Here is a 16,619-nt window from a genome sequence, read left to right on the forward strand (position 1 = left end):
TGCAGGTGTTCAATGGGCAGCCTGCTTGAGCGAGAGGAGTTCATTAATATTTGTGGCTAAAAAGCCTTCACAACAGTGAAGAACAAGTCTCTCACCATGAAGCCTTTAAGCACCTGAAATAACATGTGGGAAGGCATGGGCTGATTATTCTCTAGCTTACAACAGGTGTAACTCCATTGATTCCAGGGGTCCTCCTCCTGACTTACACTGGATTGTATGAGAGGAGAATCGAGCCCAGAGAGACAAAGTATTTTTTTAACTTTCATACAGAAGTCCAGTGGAATATAATACAGATAAAGCCAATAGCGTTCTCTATCCATTATTATAGAGGATATAGGAAAGTACTCTGAATTCCTTCAGCATTTAATACTGACATATCCCTGCAATACAATTGTATAGAGTATTTTAAGGATTCTATAGAAAATTTATCATGCTCTAATAAATTCTATAGGACTTCTCCATTAAAAAATAATGATTTTTTTATTCTCTCTGCATATTTTTCGCATCCTTGTGTCAGCTGGCTGTGTTCAGAGATATGACAATTTTTACAAACTCTGCCATGGTCACCTTGGACATTTTTTTATGGGAAAGTCAAATAGGATTTAATAAGGATGCAACCAATCATGCGCCATAAAACAATACTCTAAAAACATACAGGACCTGATTCTTTTTTATAGCAAGAGTAGGTATTTACTCCTACTTAAGGAGCCTTTATACTGCCAGAATGTAGTGTCAATAAGAATTCAGGCCCATAAAATTGAATGGAGAATGAGATCCTGTAGCCTGGCTATAATTCTTTATCAAATTCTATAGGATAGTTCCAACTATAGGATAGTTCCAACACCTGAAAGTAAAGTTACCGTTCACCGTGAAATTCCATAGCGTTTTTCCACGTGGATAATTTCCCTTGATCATCGGCAGGATTCCTTAAATACTCAGTTATTAGGGTGATCCATTACAGAGCCAATAGTAAAGTAATATTCTACGAAGCTGCTGACAAGACAAGCAGGGCTATTTTAAGGTATCACTCATGAAAGTCAAATCCTTTCACAACATGTTTATTTTGACCTAAGAAGATGGCCTTTCTGCTCACTGTTCAGTTCAGTGAATGCTTTTTCCTCACCCTAGTGTCTATTGAAGCAGCTGTGTGTTTAGGTAGTGATTTCGATGACCTTAAAAGAGCCCTTACTGTCTTGGAACTGTAGGCTACTCAGCATATCTTGACTACTGGGTTGCTCTTTAGACGCTCCAATGATGCCACATATGCCCATTCAGCTAGTTCTTACTGAGTTCTTTCTTCTCTCTCTCTCTGTCTTTCTTTTTTTTTTTTTCCGGCTGACTGCAAATACTATGTAGTTTAACTCCCCTACCAGGACTTTGAAATGACTAATTCCTGCAACATATTTCAACACATCCTTAACTGCTAATTGAAGTCTGTGCGCAAGGCGGTGAATGGGACGCACCGATGGGAACTTCTCTTGCAATAATGTGCCGAATCTGCTCTTTATCTCATTCATTGCCGACGTCTCATCTGTTGCAAGTCCAATCAATTTTTGTGGCTTTAAAAGATATGTCCTCAGTTTTTCTGGCATATAGAATGTTAACAAAGATGGAAAATTAAGCATTACCTTTGCGGCAGTGAAACTTGATTGCTTCCAGAAGATTCAGGGGAAAAAATGTTGTTGACATTTTTTACTTTCAGTCTCTGCATGGCAATAAGGTATGATGGCTGATTTATCAAAGAGAGTGTGTTCTCATCAAGCAGGAGAGCGAGAGAAAGTTCACGTCGCACAAAATGAGCTGCTAATTTCTTTTCCATTTCACTGACAATATGGTTTTGGAGCAGCTGTGATTAGAACAATGGATGTTCCCAAACTGTGCTCCCTTTAACTCCTGCAACTCTACAAGGTCACACTGTGGGAGAAGGAAACTTTTTGGAGGGGTAAGGGCAGGGTTTAGGGTCAATGGGGAGTCCATGGAGCTGTCCCAAAGCAGCTTTCAATTTCTGCAATGACCATGTCCATCATAAAAATCCTTTAGTACTTGAACTAAGATGAAAGACCCAATCCAAAGCTTACTGCACTAAATGGGAGTCTTTCTATTGATTTGAACAGGCTTTGCATTGGGCCCCAAATCTATCAGTTAGAAGCGGTCGCAGGATCATTTTTCCACCTCTGAAGGCCTCAGCTTCAAACCCCACTGTTCATCCACGTGGGTCTACTCTGGCAAAAGTTCCTATTGCTTACTTCTTTCCTCAGCTCCAGAATGCTGTGATTTAAGTAACAGAGCTGAATTCTCCACTCCTTTATGTGGGTTTTACACCAGTAAAACTTTCTTGACTTTGTTGCTTTGGGGTAAGTGAAAGAGACTCAAGCCCAGTAAGTGCTCAGTACTTTGGAGTTAGTTTTGCTGTCAAAGTTGCATTAATCCATGCAGATGAAAAATGTATTCCAAATGATTTATCACACACTGTCTATATCTGTACATAAACTGCATTCCAAAAAACCTCTTCCTTGCAATTAACAATGGACAGTGAAGCTCCTACATTCATTATGCTGCACTGCAATCCAGACAGCAGGAACATCAAGGTCCTTTGGGATATGCATTTCATTTTCATCAGTTTTGATGGATTTCTCAACTCTTCTCTGATCTGCATCATGTAAGCTTGGATCTCAATTAGCATTGGTTTGGGGTACTTTGGTCCTAGGGCTGCAAAGCTATTGATCTATCATCTTCCATGAGACTCTTCACACAAGTAGTGTTTGCAATTCTGAAAAAAAAAAGGCTGCAGAGACAACATGACAATATTTTGATACAAGGTACAGACTTTAATGCGATTTGAAAGTTGGCATAAAAAGCATTATCTCGTTGAAAGTCATTAAAAAGCAATATCTGTCCATATACTAAAAGCTTATTGTTATAGCATCTAGATCTAGCATGTATGATTTACAGATGCCAACTATTAATCTACATATAGGGTTGGATTATGCAAAGGTGCATCACTCCGAAAGTTCTCAGTAAGCCTTGGGTCTGATTCTGGCCCCTTATAAGGCTGCTATAAATCACTTGGTCTCCTGGTGTATAGATGTCCCCAGATGGCACAGACCTGGGTAGCCAGCTCTATACACCTTCTCCTACTCTATTCCAATCCGGTGCAGTGATGTGGCTGGAAGAAAGGGGGTGGTGACTTTTGAAAAGAGACTGTTCTGTGTAGCAAAAATAATTCTGCTCATTGGACTGCAGGCTGGGAACTTGCTGCTTTATTTAACTGCATCACTAAAGAATGGGGGCAGGGAAGCCTCCTACTGTTTAAAACAAGAAATAAGGAAGGGGTAGAGCATGGCTCCATCCCATAGTACCCGAGATAACCCACTTAACCCTATCTTGACCCTTTTCTACACAGTGCCCTCACACTCCAGTGATACCAAGGGCTCTTGGGACCATTGTGGTGGTGCAATTTTGAGAACACTCTAATTTGTGGCTTAGGCTAGCCAAGCTGTCCCAGAATCAGAGAGATGCATAGGTAGCATGCAACTGTTACTTTGGCAGATCCCCTTCTCCCTTGGCCCCTTTCATCCTGAAGTTGTCTAGGTGCCAATTGCTAGTCTGCTGGGTTTGGCATTGTTGTCAGGGAGGTACAATTTCTCTTGGAGCTCCAGACAATGCAGGAGAAGCCTGCTGGCTACATTCTAGGAAGGCTAGATGGAAGCAGACACTGCACTTCGGAGGGAGGCATAGCTCAGTGGTTTGAGTATTAGCTTGCTAAACCTAAGGTTGCAAGTTCAATCCTTGAGAAGGCCCCTTGTGGGTCTAGGCAAAAATCAGTACTTGGCCCTGCTAGTGAAGGCAGAGGGCTGGACTCAATGACCTTTCAGGGTTCCTTCCAGTTCTATGAGATAGGTATATCTCCATATATTTATTTACTTTGGAGAGTGCAGGAGCTGATTTCACCGAGGGTGACCAAATATCTTGATTTTATAGGGACAGTCCTAATACTAGGGGCTTTGTCTTATATAGGCACCTATTACCTCCCAACCCATGTCCCGATTTTTCACACTTGCTCTCTGGTCACCTGCTGTTTGCAGGGAAGGTAGAAGAGGCAGAGTGTTTTTTTCTATCTCCTTTCCTGCTCTAGACAAGGACCAAGCTACATCTTAGTAATCAGATCTCACACACAGGTTGCATGCATGCACCCAGACCAGTCATGCATGCATATGACAGATCTCTCTCTGTTACAGTTGTTGTGCTCTCCTTAGCCTTTATGTTTGGATCTTATTCCATAAGCACACAGAGTATAAAAAGGTGCAAATCATCTTTTTGGTACAGACAGACCATTAGGAGAACTGATGGAATTTAGTGCAATATATTTATATTTTAAGTGACCAACATCAGCAACAATTAAAGATACAACATCTCAATTCTGCACTCAGAAGTCTCTCAGATTTTTCACATCTCCACACAGAGGAAAAATATGGCTGATGAAGGAGCATTGATAGTACATAGGTGAACTAAGTGGTTTCCCATCCAGTGTGGTTATGTGCAAATATAACCCACTGATCTGTGTAGGGTATGAATTCCCTCTGTACACACAGAGACTGAGTCTGCTACATGCCCAGTTATAGAGCATGGCTCTTTAGCTCAAGCTTTTATTTGTAGAAGTCTCCATTAATTTTTCAGTATTGGCCAAGATGGACACCATCACACAAGCACTATCTTTGCATAGCACCCATGTGGGTTTAGACCCATGAATTTTGGAATTCTAATCCCCAGACTCAAAGGAAATCTGAAAACATCTGGTTTTACCTGGTTCAATGGTTGTCAAGGTTCCCTCCCCACTCTGAACTCTGGGGTACAGATGTGCAAACCCGCATGAAAGACCTCCTAACCTTATAAGTACCAACTTAGGTTAAAAACTTCCCCAAGGCACAAATCCTTTCCTTGTCCTTGGACGGTATTGCTGCCACCACAAAGTGATTTAGACAAAGATTCAGGAAAAGGATCCCTTGGAGTTCCTATTTCCCCCAAATTTCCCCCCAAGCGCCTCCACCCCCTTTCCTGGGGGGGCTTGAAAGTAATATACTAACCAATAGGTTAACAAAGTGAGCACAGACCAGACCCTTGAGTTTTTAGGACACTAAAAATAAATCAAGTTCTTAAAAGAAGAACTTTATTATAAAGAAAAAAATAAAAGAATCACACCTGCAAAATCAGGATGGAAGGTAACTTTACAGGGTAATAAAAGATTTAAAACACAGAGGACTCCCTCTGGACTCAACTTCACAGTTACAAAAAAAACAGGAATAAAACTACCTCTTAGCATAGGGAAAATTCACAAGCTGAAACAAAAGATCATCTAATGCATTTCCTTGCCTTTACTTAAAATTTCTGTAATTTTAGATGTATCATTCCAGGTATCATTTTAGGAGCTGGTTTACCTGCTTGGTCTCTCTCTGTGTCCCGAGAGGGAACAAACAAAGAGATCACAAACAAATCCTCCCTCCCCCCCGCAGATTTGAAAGCATCTTCTTTCCCCATTGGGCCTTCTGGTCAGGTGCCAACTAGGTTAATTGAACTGATTAACCCCTTACAGGTAAGTGATTCTGTACCTCTGGCCAGGAGGGATTTTATGTTCCTGCATACTTAAAGGTTGTGACTCTTCCCTTTATATTGATGACAATGGTAAATTAATAAATAAACAATAATAATAATAATAATAAAATAAACCAAACAAGAAGCCAAGATTTCCCAAGTTTATGTAAACCTGGGCCCAGAGTCATGCTTCTTCAGCACACCCTACCTGCGTTTTTACATCTCTTGATGTGTTTCTGTAACGTCTGGTTTTGTTGTTAACATTTTACATAGCTCAAAGTAGACAGTTTCATTAAATGGCGGGGGGGGGGGGGGGGGGGGAAGAGAAAGAAATTGTAAAAGGAACATATCAAGGGCAAAGCCAGAATTCAGATTTTAATGAAGCAAGCAACCTTTTCCAAAGGCAAACTCACCCCGAGTCCTTCACAAGCCTGGTTCAAACATGTACTTAATGCTTTCTTTAATATAATTACTTTCATGCTGAAGTTAAACACTCAGGGCTCTGCTGTCATACAATATGTAACTCAGTTTTTTATGCTCATTATAAGCCTTGGGTAAGCTACATGGATCTACCATATATGTCCCTAAGCAAACACATTATTAAGAGCTGTCTCACTGTGTGATCATTTCTGTGTTATCTGTATTCACATATGCACGTACGCCATGGCTATTTTTTCCTGCACTGGAATAATCAGAGTTCCTATAAGGGACCCTTCCTGCCAAACACTAAGGGGCAAATCAGATTCTGACTATGAGTCAGGGGTACTTTACTTGTATCATTCCCTGATGGGGCTCAGACATTTCTTCAGCACTGGTCCCCACTTCTCCCCAGGCGATGTAGAGGGCTCCCCAAATGATCTGGCCTCCATTCATGGACAGGAGATGGGCTGCAGGAGAAGGCAGTGGCAGTTCCCCACAGCCATCCAGGTAATCTGTTCAGGAAGAAGAGCCTGAGGAAAGACCTTTCCCCTACCTAAGAGTAGGATGGGTGTGTATATAGCATAGCTGGTGGTAGGAAGCCAGAAGAGAGCTAGAGAAGCCAAGATGCAAGATACAGGACCAGCACATCCCACTCTACAGTGGAATTTCTGAGCTCTGAGCAAATATCAGAGGGTGTATGGAGGTTAAGGGAGTGAACACCTTGTATCTTGTACATGTGGCGTTGATGGGGCCCGCCCTGCTTCCAGTCCCACTGGAAATTCTTTTGGTTCCCTGTACCCACCCTCTGGGCTGTCATTTTCCAAGTACATACCATGTTTTTTCTGCAAAAACAACAAGGAGTCTGGTGGCACCTTAAAGACTAACACATTTATTTGGGCATAAGCTTTCGTGGATAAAAGCCTCACTTCTTCAGATGCATGTTTTTTTCTGGAAGCTTCTTACCATTTGGGTTTCTCCATCCATCTCTTTCTTTGGGAGTGATTTTCACTCCACAGTTCTCTCTCCCAAAGCCTTTCTGCATTCAGTAATAAATGAGAGCAAAAGATACAGCAGTCAGCATCACTTCCTGCCTTCACTGAAATTCAGCTTTCCCCAAAAGCATTCCAAATTTTGGACAACCCTTGGGGGTTGGACTAGATGACCTCCTAAAGTCTCTTCCAATCCTATTCTTCTATGATTCTATGACAACTGTGTACATGTTGGGGAAGGGCATGTGAGTAATTGACACTTCGTTGTCCACTGAGACAATAGGGGGACCTACCTCTACTAGTAAATAAAGGAGTCCTTCTTAAACACAACACCCCCCTAGCTCACGATTAGGGCTCTAAGTGACACTGCACCTCAAGCACCACATGTGAAATACCTGGCCTTTTAGAGATGAAGGATCAAAATTCTAGTCCCAACTCCCCACGTCACTCTGTGTTACTATGGAAATACAGTGGCTTTACCATCTTCAACATGTCCTTAAGTCGATATAACCTCTGGTGACCTTGTGTGTTTTGCAGTCTCCCTACAATATGCTCTGTACTAAAGGTTAGTATTTGCCAGCAGTTACCATAAGACAGTCCTGAAATAACACAGGTTTTACCCATTTGTAGAGCAGGACACTATACTAGTGTGTGATTTCTCTTGAGAAACACTGACTTCTCTATACCTGGTATTCAGCGTACTTCCATTCTTTTCTTTCTGGCTTTTAGTTTCCCCACTCCCTTTTAAAACAAATGCTCATTTTTTTGCTTTGTTTTCCATGTGGATGGCTTGTTGGTCTAGGAGTATGATTCTCGCTTCGGGTGCGAGCGGTCCCGGGTTCAAATCCCGGACAAGCCCTCAGTGAGGATCTGTTTCCTGCCCTACCTTCATGTTTCCAGGCTCTTTCTTGGCTGCTTTTTGCGGGAGGGATAGCTCAGTGGTTTAAGCATTGGCCTGCTAAACCCAGGGTTGTGAGTTCAATCCTTGAGGGGGTCATTTGGGGATCTGGGGCAAAGGATTGGTCCTGCTTTGAGCAGAGGGTTGGACTAGATGAGGTCCCTTCCAACCCTGGTATTCTATTATTCTAATTATCAGTGGGCAACAAAGTGAGAACATTTAGGGCCATACAATATACAGTGAGATTTCCCACAGTGAACCAAATCATCCCCTTAGCCACTGAGACTGGATTACATATTTATTATAATGATTTCACATTTGTATTATTAAGGGGCAACTGAGAATAGATGACATTGTCCTGGGTAATATACAGACATATAGTCAGAGACGTTTAGTGCCCAAGGAGCATACAATCTAAACAGAGAAGACAGACCCAGCGTGGGTGGGATGGGATATAGCATATAAGCAGAACGAACAACGTGATGGTCTGCTGCAAACATCATGGTAGTTCTATGGTTTGTCCCCCTCTGTGCTTCTGTTCTATTCTATTCTGCATACGTTGTTAAGCCCCACTCATTAATGTAGTATTTGAGCACCATCAAATAGTGCATTAAGCGATACAACTACCATCTGTGATAAGTTTTTGTTCTGTCATCCTTTCCCCATGGGGAACTCAGAAGTGATTTGATTTTCCCATCTGTATAATGGGGACTGTAATAGGGTCAGCTACCTCCCATGGACCCCCTGGTGTCCAGAGGTGGCTCTGCAGCCCCCTGTCTTAATTTCCCTTTCTGCTGAAGGCCCCTTAACAAATCCACACAGGCCAAATATTCAAATCTTTCCCCTTCTAGGGTCCAATTTATCAAAACATGCACTGTCTTTCAACACAGAACTGAAAAAAGAGTCTTTGCCCCAATTCAAAGTTGGGCACAGCCCCTCTTCCTGAAAGGTCTATCTTCCCTTCAGAGTTCAAACGCTCTCCACTCTCCTTGCAAGGCCCTCAGCCTTCCTTTCCCAGAGCGAGGTTCCATTCCTTTTCTCCACGCCAGAGCCAGACTTGCTCCTTGCAGTACTCACCTGAAGCTGAAGCTGCTTCCTCAACCCAGCTTCAGCTTCTGTCCTGCCTGGCACTCCTAGCTCCCCCTAGCTGAAGGTAGGCTCCCTGTCAAGCTCCCTGCCTGGGGACTATTCCTAGAGTCTGTCCCTTCCTCCTTTATCTTTCCAGGCCTGGCCTAAGTTAATCACAGGACCCATTCATCGTTACCCCCTGAGGAGGTGAGCTGATCTTGTCACAGGTGGGGCTGAGTCCCATTTCCTCTTAAAATGGCCAATCACCCTGGATTAAGGATAATGATACCTGCCCGCTTCACCTTGTATGGTTTCTTGCAACACGTGTGAATTCCTTGTCTGTTCCACTATGTATTCACTATGGTATTCTGAGTACCTTTCCCAGACCAGAAGAAGATCTCTGTGTTACTGGGAAAACTTGTCAATTTCACCAACAGAAGTTGATCCACACTCATGAAGTATCTCAGCACGTTCCAACAGTGTGTTAAGCAACACGACTATCATCTGTAATGTGTTGTTTGTTCTATTATCCTGTCCCCATGGGGAACTCATATGATTTTCCCATTGTGTTGGGAACTTATTTTGGGATACCTCAGATGTCCCTGGCTCTCATTTAGTCAATCAAAATGTTTGGGGATTTTTATAACTATGAAATATTTCTCAAGAGCAGAGCTAGTTGGGAAGTTACCATTGAAAGGAATTTTCGACAAAAAATGTGGTTTCTGCAGAATTGAAATTTTCCATGAGAAAATTTTAATTTCTCCACAATTTTTTGTTGTTGTTCTGTTAGGAAAATCAATACAACCTGAACTGAAATATTTGGGTTTGTTGAAACTGACCAGAAACATTTCATTTCTCTATGGTGCCTCGGGGTGTCCTAGATGAGATGGAAAGCTACATGTGATCATTAATAATCCCGTGGCAATTTTAGCTAGAATCAGGATATTAGCCCCAGCGACTCATCCAAATTCTAATTTGACTATCTGCATCCGACCTACTTAAATCTTCACCATGCACCATTTCACTCACCACCACACCTTCTGTCCTAAACACTGTTCGGTTTTGCTATGGTGTCTTTAAACATTGTCACATTTCACTACAGATACTCTGGCTGCACTTGAGCAATGGGCAGTATTATGACATGCATAGATCCGAATCAACATATACCATTGACTCTGTGCCAGAGCTCTGCCATAGGGCTCTGGGAACTCTGTCTCCCTTACAGGCTGAGCAGTGCTCCACATCATGTAAAATATACCAACTTCATTGCGTTTACTGCTCTATAATTGTCTCCCATCAGCAGCATTTTCAACACAAAGGAATTGGTTGTACCTGTGTGATCCTAGGATTGCGGTCATGTCCATCATTGGCTTCTTTAAATGTCTCTGGCAAAGGTCTTGGAAACCCTGTCACTGTTCCTGTGATAAGAAACATCTCATCCTGTGTAAAATTTACTTATTTAGGCTTTCAGAGAGGGATATCTAAATTTAGGCTCCTAAGCCCACCAGGAGTGGAGGCCTGATGGAAGTTGCTGATTGTGCCTCACTTGTGAAAATCAGGTTACCTTTTTAGGTGCCCAAGGACTTTAAAGTCTGTCTTTAGGCACCTATTTTTAAAAATCCTGGCCCTCATTTCCAGTGTAAGAAAGTGATTGTAGTCAGTTACCAGTAACATCTGGAAAGCACTTTCAGATGAATTTGAGTGACTGCTTTCATGTGAAGATAAGGGGTAAACATTTTCATCAGCACTTGAGTGATATTTGAAAATCGGACTTTTGCTTCTAAGTCGTTTAAGTGACTTTGAATATTTACCCAAGCTCTTTATAATCACTTTATGCACCGCTTCCCGTTATAATGGGTAGTGCATTTATTATGTTGTAGGTCTGCCATTTGCATTAGTTCCTACTAAAGCTCATTCATAGCGTGTTTCTCTTCTCTTCGGTCTTATTTTATCTCCTGTTCCAGTGGTAGATTTTTGTGCTTATTAGACATTTTTGTTAGGATCTCAGACTCACCTGGAACAACTCAAATTCCAGAGTTTAAAAATAAACCCTCAAAAATCGCATAGCATGAGTCATATGGTGCGTCCAGCCTGCGTTCCACATTGTGAGACTAACCCCCCAAATGGAGCTTTTACTCCAAATTTCATCTCCTGGAGTCTCCTTTCATATTCTTTCACAGGAAGGGCAGGGGCTACCTAAGGGTGTCACTACATTGCCGCTGGGAAAGTGCTTCCCAGCATGAGAAGACAGACACTCATGAGTTCTGTTTGAGCTAGCAAGCTAAAATTAGCAGTGTAGCTGGGGTAGCACCGGCGGCAGATTGGGCCAGCCACCTGAGTACAAACACACTCGGATACGCTGGGTACGTACTCAGGAGGCTAGTCCAAGCTGCTGCCCATCCTACTCCAAGCTGCACGGCCATATATAGCTCACTAGCTCAAGCAGAGCGATCAGGTGACCATCTGCTCATACTGGAAAGCACATACCCAGCTGCAGTGCAGAAGTGCCCTTAGTGGGAGAGACTAAGGTGCCACACTCTAAATCAGCAGAACCCTTGGAGGCCATGTGGATCTCTGAGCATCTGTAAGAGACAAGAGGCTTCCATGTAAAGACTAATGCTTGAACCTACCAGTTGCCTCCTACTCCAGCTCCATACCCTTCCAAATCACAGAAAGAAAATGGAGGAACTGGGAATGGGGGAAACCATGCCTTCTGTTCCCATCACATGGGGCTTAGATGCCAGGCTCCTCTTCATTCACTCAGCAGTAGTGGATGGGTACATCAAAGCAAAAGATCAGAATTTCTAGAGAGAATTTAAATGGGAGAATTCTACCAAAGCAAATACTTCCTGCTAACGAGGAAACTGAGCAGTGGTACTGCAGCATAATAATGAAAAGAGCCTGGCTTCCAGGGGTAATCATATAGCTCAAAAGAGTCGGTGCAATGAAATATTTTCAAAGCCTGGTCAATTGGCCCCAAATGATATTAGCTGGAGACAATCTGGGCTCAAAAAATATTTCATTCCCCATAGGGCATTATATGATATATTAACTTCATTTATTGGGATTTTGACTATCCCACGGAATGCCTAGTATACCCACAGCTAGAGTCAGAATACCAGATTGGATGGACAATTGCCCTCTTCTGGTCTGAAAATTCCAACATCCCTCTGTGAATCCTTGTGGATCTATCCCTGAGGATAGAGCCATCAATAGCTATTAGCCAAGATGGTCGTGCTCTGGGTGTCACTAAGCCTCTGACTGCTAGAAGCTGGGACTGGATGACAGGGGATGGATCACTCAGTAAATTTCTCTGTTCTGTTAATTCCCTCTGACGCATCTAGCACTGGCCACTGTCAGAAGACAGGATACTGGACTAGAGGGAGCACTGGTCTGACTCAGTATGGCCGTTCTTAACCAGACTCCAGCATTGCCATTCTTTTGGGTAGCTTTTTATTTTAATTGGGACCCTTGGTTGTCAGTGACTGAAAATGGTTTTCTGTTTAAAAGCCAAAGGAAACTTTAAATGACCTTAGAGGGCTAAGTTGTGTACTTGTAAGTCCTGTTCTATGATCTCTAGGATTGCCGTTGACAGATAGAGCCTGACTGACTGAAAATCAATGTGATCAGATGTTTTTATGGATTATAGCGGCCTTGGCTAATTACAAAAGATTGTCTTTCTAGATCCAAGAGTTTTCAAAGCAAACACCAGGCAGATGTACGTGGGATTAATCTGCAGACTTGACAGTTTTCCCTAATTATCTGTTGTAAGGGAAGAAACTGGATCAGCTCTGAGGTACTAGCACAAATAAGTTCTATGTTGCCATCCCATATGTGCACTCTTTTTGCTCTCCGTGCAGCTGCCTTGCAAGTGGCTGTTGCAGTGGTTAAAAACAAATCTTTATAAGCACCTCCTTGGCTGACTTACTCAGGGGAGACCTTCCGAAGGCAGAGCCCACACCACACAGGTCATCTCTTTACTTGGGGGATTTCCGGTTGGAATCAAACTGGTTTTGTTTTTTTCCTATAGCTGCATTTAGTCTGGTCCCTGTCCATTTCATAGCAATCAACAAAAGGATGATATTTTTGAAATGTACAATTATAGATGCTAGAGATGGAAAAGACCAATCAGATCATCCATTCTAGAGAGGCATTGTTGTCTCCTAGGACTGGAAGACAGGGACTTTTGACTTCTTCTGGCTCTGCCACAGACTACTTCTGTTACCGTGGCCATGTCACCCGCTCCTTTTGGGCCTCTGTTTCTCCATCTTTTGAAGGTGGAAAATACTATCTATCTACCTACCTCACAGAGACATTTGGCCTGATCCAAACCACACTGTAGCCAGTGTGAAGAATCCCAATGGGCTTTGGAGCAGGTGGATTTGTAAGGCTTAATTAATTAATGCTTCTCAAGTTCTTTGAAATCCTCAGATAGAAGCATCTGTTGAGGTGCAAAGTAGTATAACTTTCTTAGAAGCCCATCCCTCAGTGCCAGTATAGGATAGCTCCCTCCAACATATTATCCAATGCCTTGGCCATTCCGCTTTTATCTGACTCAGATCATGGCGATCCCATGGGATATTATTCCACACTCAAAAAGGTCTCACGTTCAGGATGTGGGTTTCTTTTTTGGAGGCTACATTTTCCTTTACTTATTTTCACCCCATTACTCATAGTTATACCCCCTTGGACAATGCTAAAAAATTTCCTTTCCCCTCTTTGGAGTTTACACTTTTTCGGCATTTGGAGACAGTATCTTGCTCCCCTTCCTCCTGCCTAAGGTGTGTTGAGCCCAACTATCTTTGGGCCAGACTCTGTGTTTTGTTCTTTTAATCTCACCAAGGAGGATGTCATTTCCTACACAGGGCTGGTCTGCACTGGGGGGGGCGGGGGGCGGGGAAATCGATCCAAGATACGCAACTTCAGTTACGTGAATAGTGTAGCTGAAGTCGAAGTATCTTGGATCGAATTACCTGGGGTCAACACAGCGCGGGATTGACGGCCGCGGCTCCCCCGTCGACTGCGCTACCACCGCTCGCTCTGGTGGAGTTCCGGAGTCGATGGTGAGTGCATTCGGGGATCGATATATCGCATCTTAACGAGACGCGATATATCGATCCCGGATAAATCGATTGCTACCCGCCGATACGGCGGGTAGTGAAGACGTACCCACAGTAACAAAGAGAAAACAGTGGGGAAACATGACAAGCACTTTTCAGCTAGAAGGGAGGGAGCCAGCAACTGACCACTGCAAAATGGCCACTTTAAAGCTGCAGCAGGGCTCTGCTGTTTTTAAAGAGCCAGTTACAGAAAGGCATGCTGGGAAGAAATATTCCTGTAAATGGCAATCCTGCACTGGGGTGTGTTAACAGGAAACTGCAAGGATCGAGGGAAGGGGCTGCTCAGGTGTGGTCAGTGGCAGATTACTGCACAGGCCAAGGTGCCCCGTGCCCAGGGTCCCCGGCCAATTTTTTATATAAATATTTTATACAAAGTGGAACAGCTACAACAAAAGAGATTGAGAGCTACCTGTTTTTGCATATTCTGTAGCCCAGGTGTTTAGCATGTGGTAGATCAGGGATCAAATTCCTACTCTCAATCTAGCAGACAGAGGATTCAAACGGGGGTTTCCCAAATGAGTGCCTTATAAACTATCCTGAAATATATCCACCGACACTCAGGGGTGGCTCCAGGCATCAGCGCAGCAAGCGCGTGCCTGGGGCGGCAAGCCACAGAGGGTGGCCTGCCGGTCACTGTGAGGGCGGCAGTCAGGCTGTCTTCGGCAGCATGCCTGCGGGAGATCTGCCGGTGCCACGGTTTTGACGGCAATTCAGCGGCAGGGGCACCGAAGGCACGGCACCGGCGGACTTACTGCAAGCAGGCACCTGACTGCCGTGCTTGGGGTGGCAAAAAGCATAGAGCTGCCCCTGCCGACACTGACCGTTACCTCATCACCAAATCATTTTTTATTTATTTTAAACAACCCTCAGGGCCAGTTCCTCACCTGGTATCAATTGGTGAAGGTCCTTTGACTTCAGTGGAATTCACAGCAGCTGAGAATCTGGCCCCTCCTGCTTTGCCCCCCGATTTATCATTTTTACAACACTTCACTGTGCGAGAGTTGATGGCAATTTATGTCATTACACAAATTATACAAATTGCCATTAACCGATGTAATGTACTATAAAGAATTGGAAGCAGGGAGAAAAAAAAGTATTTGAATTTTTCTTCTGCATGTTTGCATTGCTTTATAGCTTAATTTATCAAGTCAGTTAATTGAAATGTATATCATTAGAAGAAAGTGCACCGAGGTACCTTCTTCCCTCTTCTTTTTGTCTACTAAATGAACATTTCTCTCACCCCCACCAGGGCCATAATTGCCAAACCTTTCCTCTGTCTTAGGAGATAAGGTGAAAATGACAACCATCATTTCTATCTCTCTCCCCAGAGACTGGGCACATCACCTCTGTGTCACGTTTACCTCCACTCATCCTGGCTTTAGGCTTCTGAGTTTAATCCCAAACACAAGTCCCATTAAGACCAAGAACATAACACATTTTTGGAAGAAGAAACGGACTTTTTTTTAGGTGCTTAATCTCACTATTTTTTTAACAGGCCTTTTCCTCCCTAGACACAAATCTGGCACACTGTTGTTTACTCCGAGGCCTTCTCTCCATTTACAAAAGGTCCAATTATTCAGTGATTTCTATTAATAATAATTTATTATGAAGTATTATGATTGTAGCCTCCAGAAGTACCAGGCTATGACTGAAGCTCCTTTGTGCTAAGTGCTGGACAAATACAGAACAAAAAGATGGCCTCTGCCCCAAACAGCTTTATAGAAAACAAGAGGCAACAGCTGGACAAAGACAGATGGGGGAGCAGATGAAAACAATGAGGCACTATTTGTCGGCATGGTAAGCAGTGGTCTCAGAACACCAGCTACCTCGCCATTGTTATGTTTTTTGTAAGCACCATGGCCAAGGAGAGTTCTAAAGATTCTGAACATGTTTTCTTTGTATTAACATTTTTGCAAACGTAGACCCCAATCTATCAAAGTTATGTGCTCAGGAATCTGCCAGTGCAGGGCATGGGACATGAGAAAGAAAAATACTGAAAAAAAGAGAAAAGTACAGTTGGGCCTGAGCCTGAAAGTTCTGATATGTGTTCAGAGGTGAGTCTGGATTCCCTCAAAACTCAGAGTCAGGGTTCCAGGTCGGCCTGTTACTTACCGAGAGTTGGGAAGTTCATATCTACAGCTGGGCTGGAACTTCTCCAGAGTTTGAGAATATTGAAGTCTGAATATTGAAGTTCTAGTTCAAGCATCTCTCTCCAATAGACACAAGCTGCTATGACAAAATGGTATATGTCATGTACAAAGGGACTCAAATGGAGTCATAACAGTGACAAACTATTGTTTTTTTTAAAGTTGTGCTTCCTGCTTTACAAGCACAGGGCCAATTCTGCATTCCTAGTATACTCCAAAGTCCCATTGACGTCTCTGCTAGATTGGCTTTATGCAAAGGATGCAGAGTTGGGTTTGTAAATGTAAAAGGAACATCTTGACATGTCTGATTGTAGTGTATTTATCTATATATGCCTTTATTTTCTATGTAATGCCCTTTTAAATGCCTATGAACGGTGCTGTCGTCAAA

The 16,619-nt window shown here is 43.1% G+C and overlaps 1 non-coding gene across 1 annotated transcript; it reads left to right on the forward strand.

The window, feature by feature from the left end:
- The first annotated feature begins 7,785 nt into the window (after positions 1-7,785).
- Positions 7,786-7,857, forward strand: TRNAP-CGG. Its single transcript has one exon. It is a non-coding gene; the product is annotated as a tRNA-Pro (tRNA).
- The last annotated feature ends 8,762 nt before the right edge of the window (positions 7,858-16,619 follow it).

Source organism: Trachemys scripta, chromosome 6 (genome assembly GCF_013100865.1).
Source record: "Trachemys scripta elegans isolate TJP31775 chromosome 6, CAS_Tse_1.0, whole genome shotgun sequence".
NCBI lineage: Eukaryota > Metazoa > Chordata > Testudines > Emydidae > Trachemys > Trachemys scripta.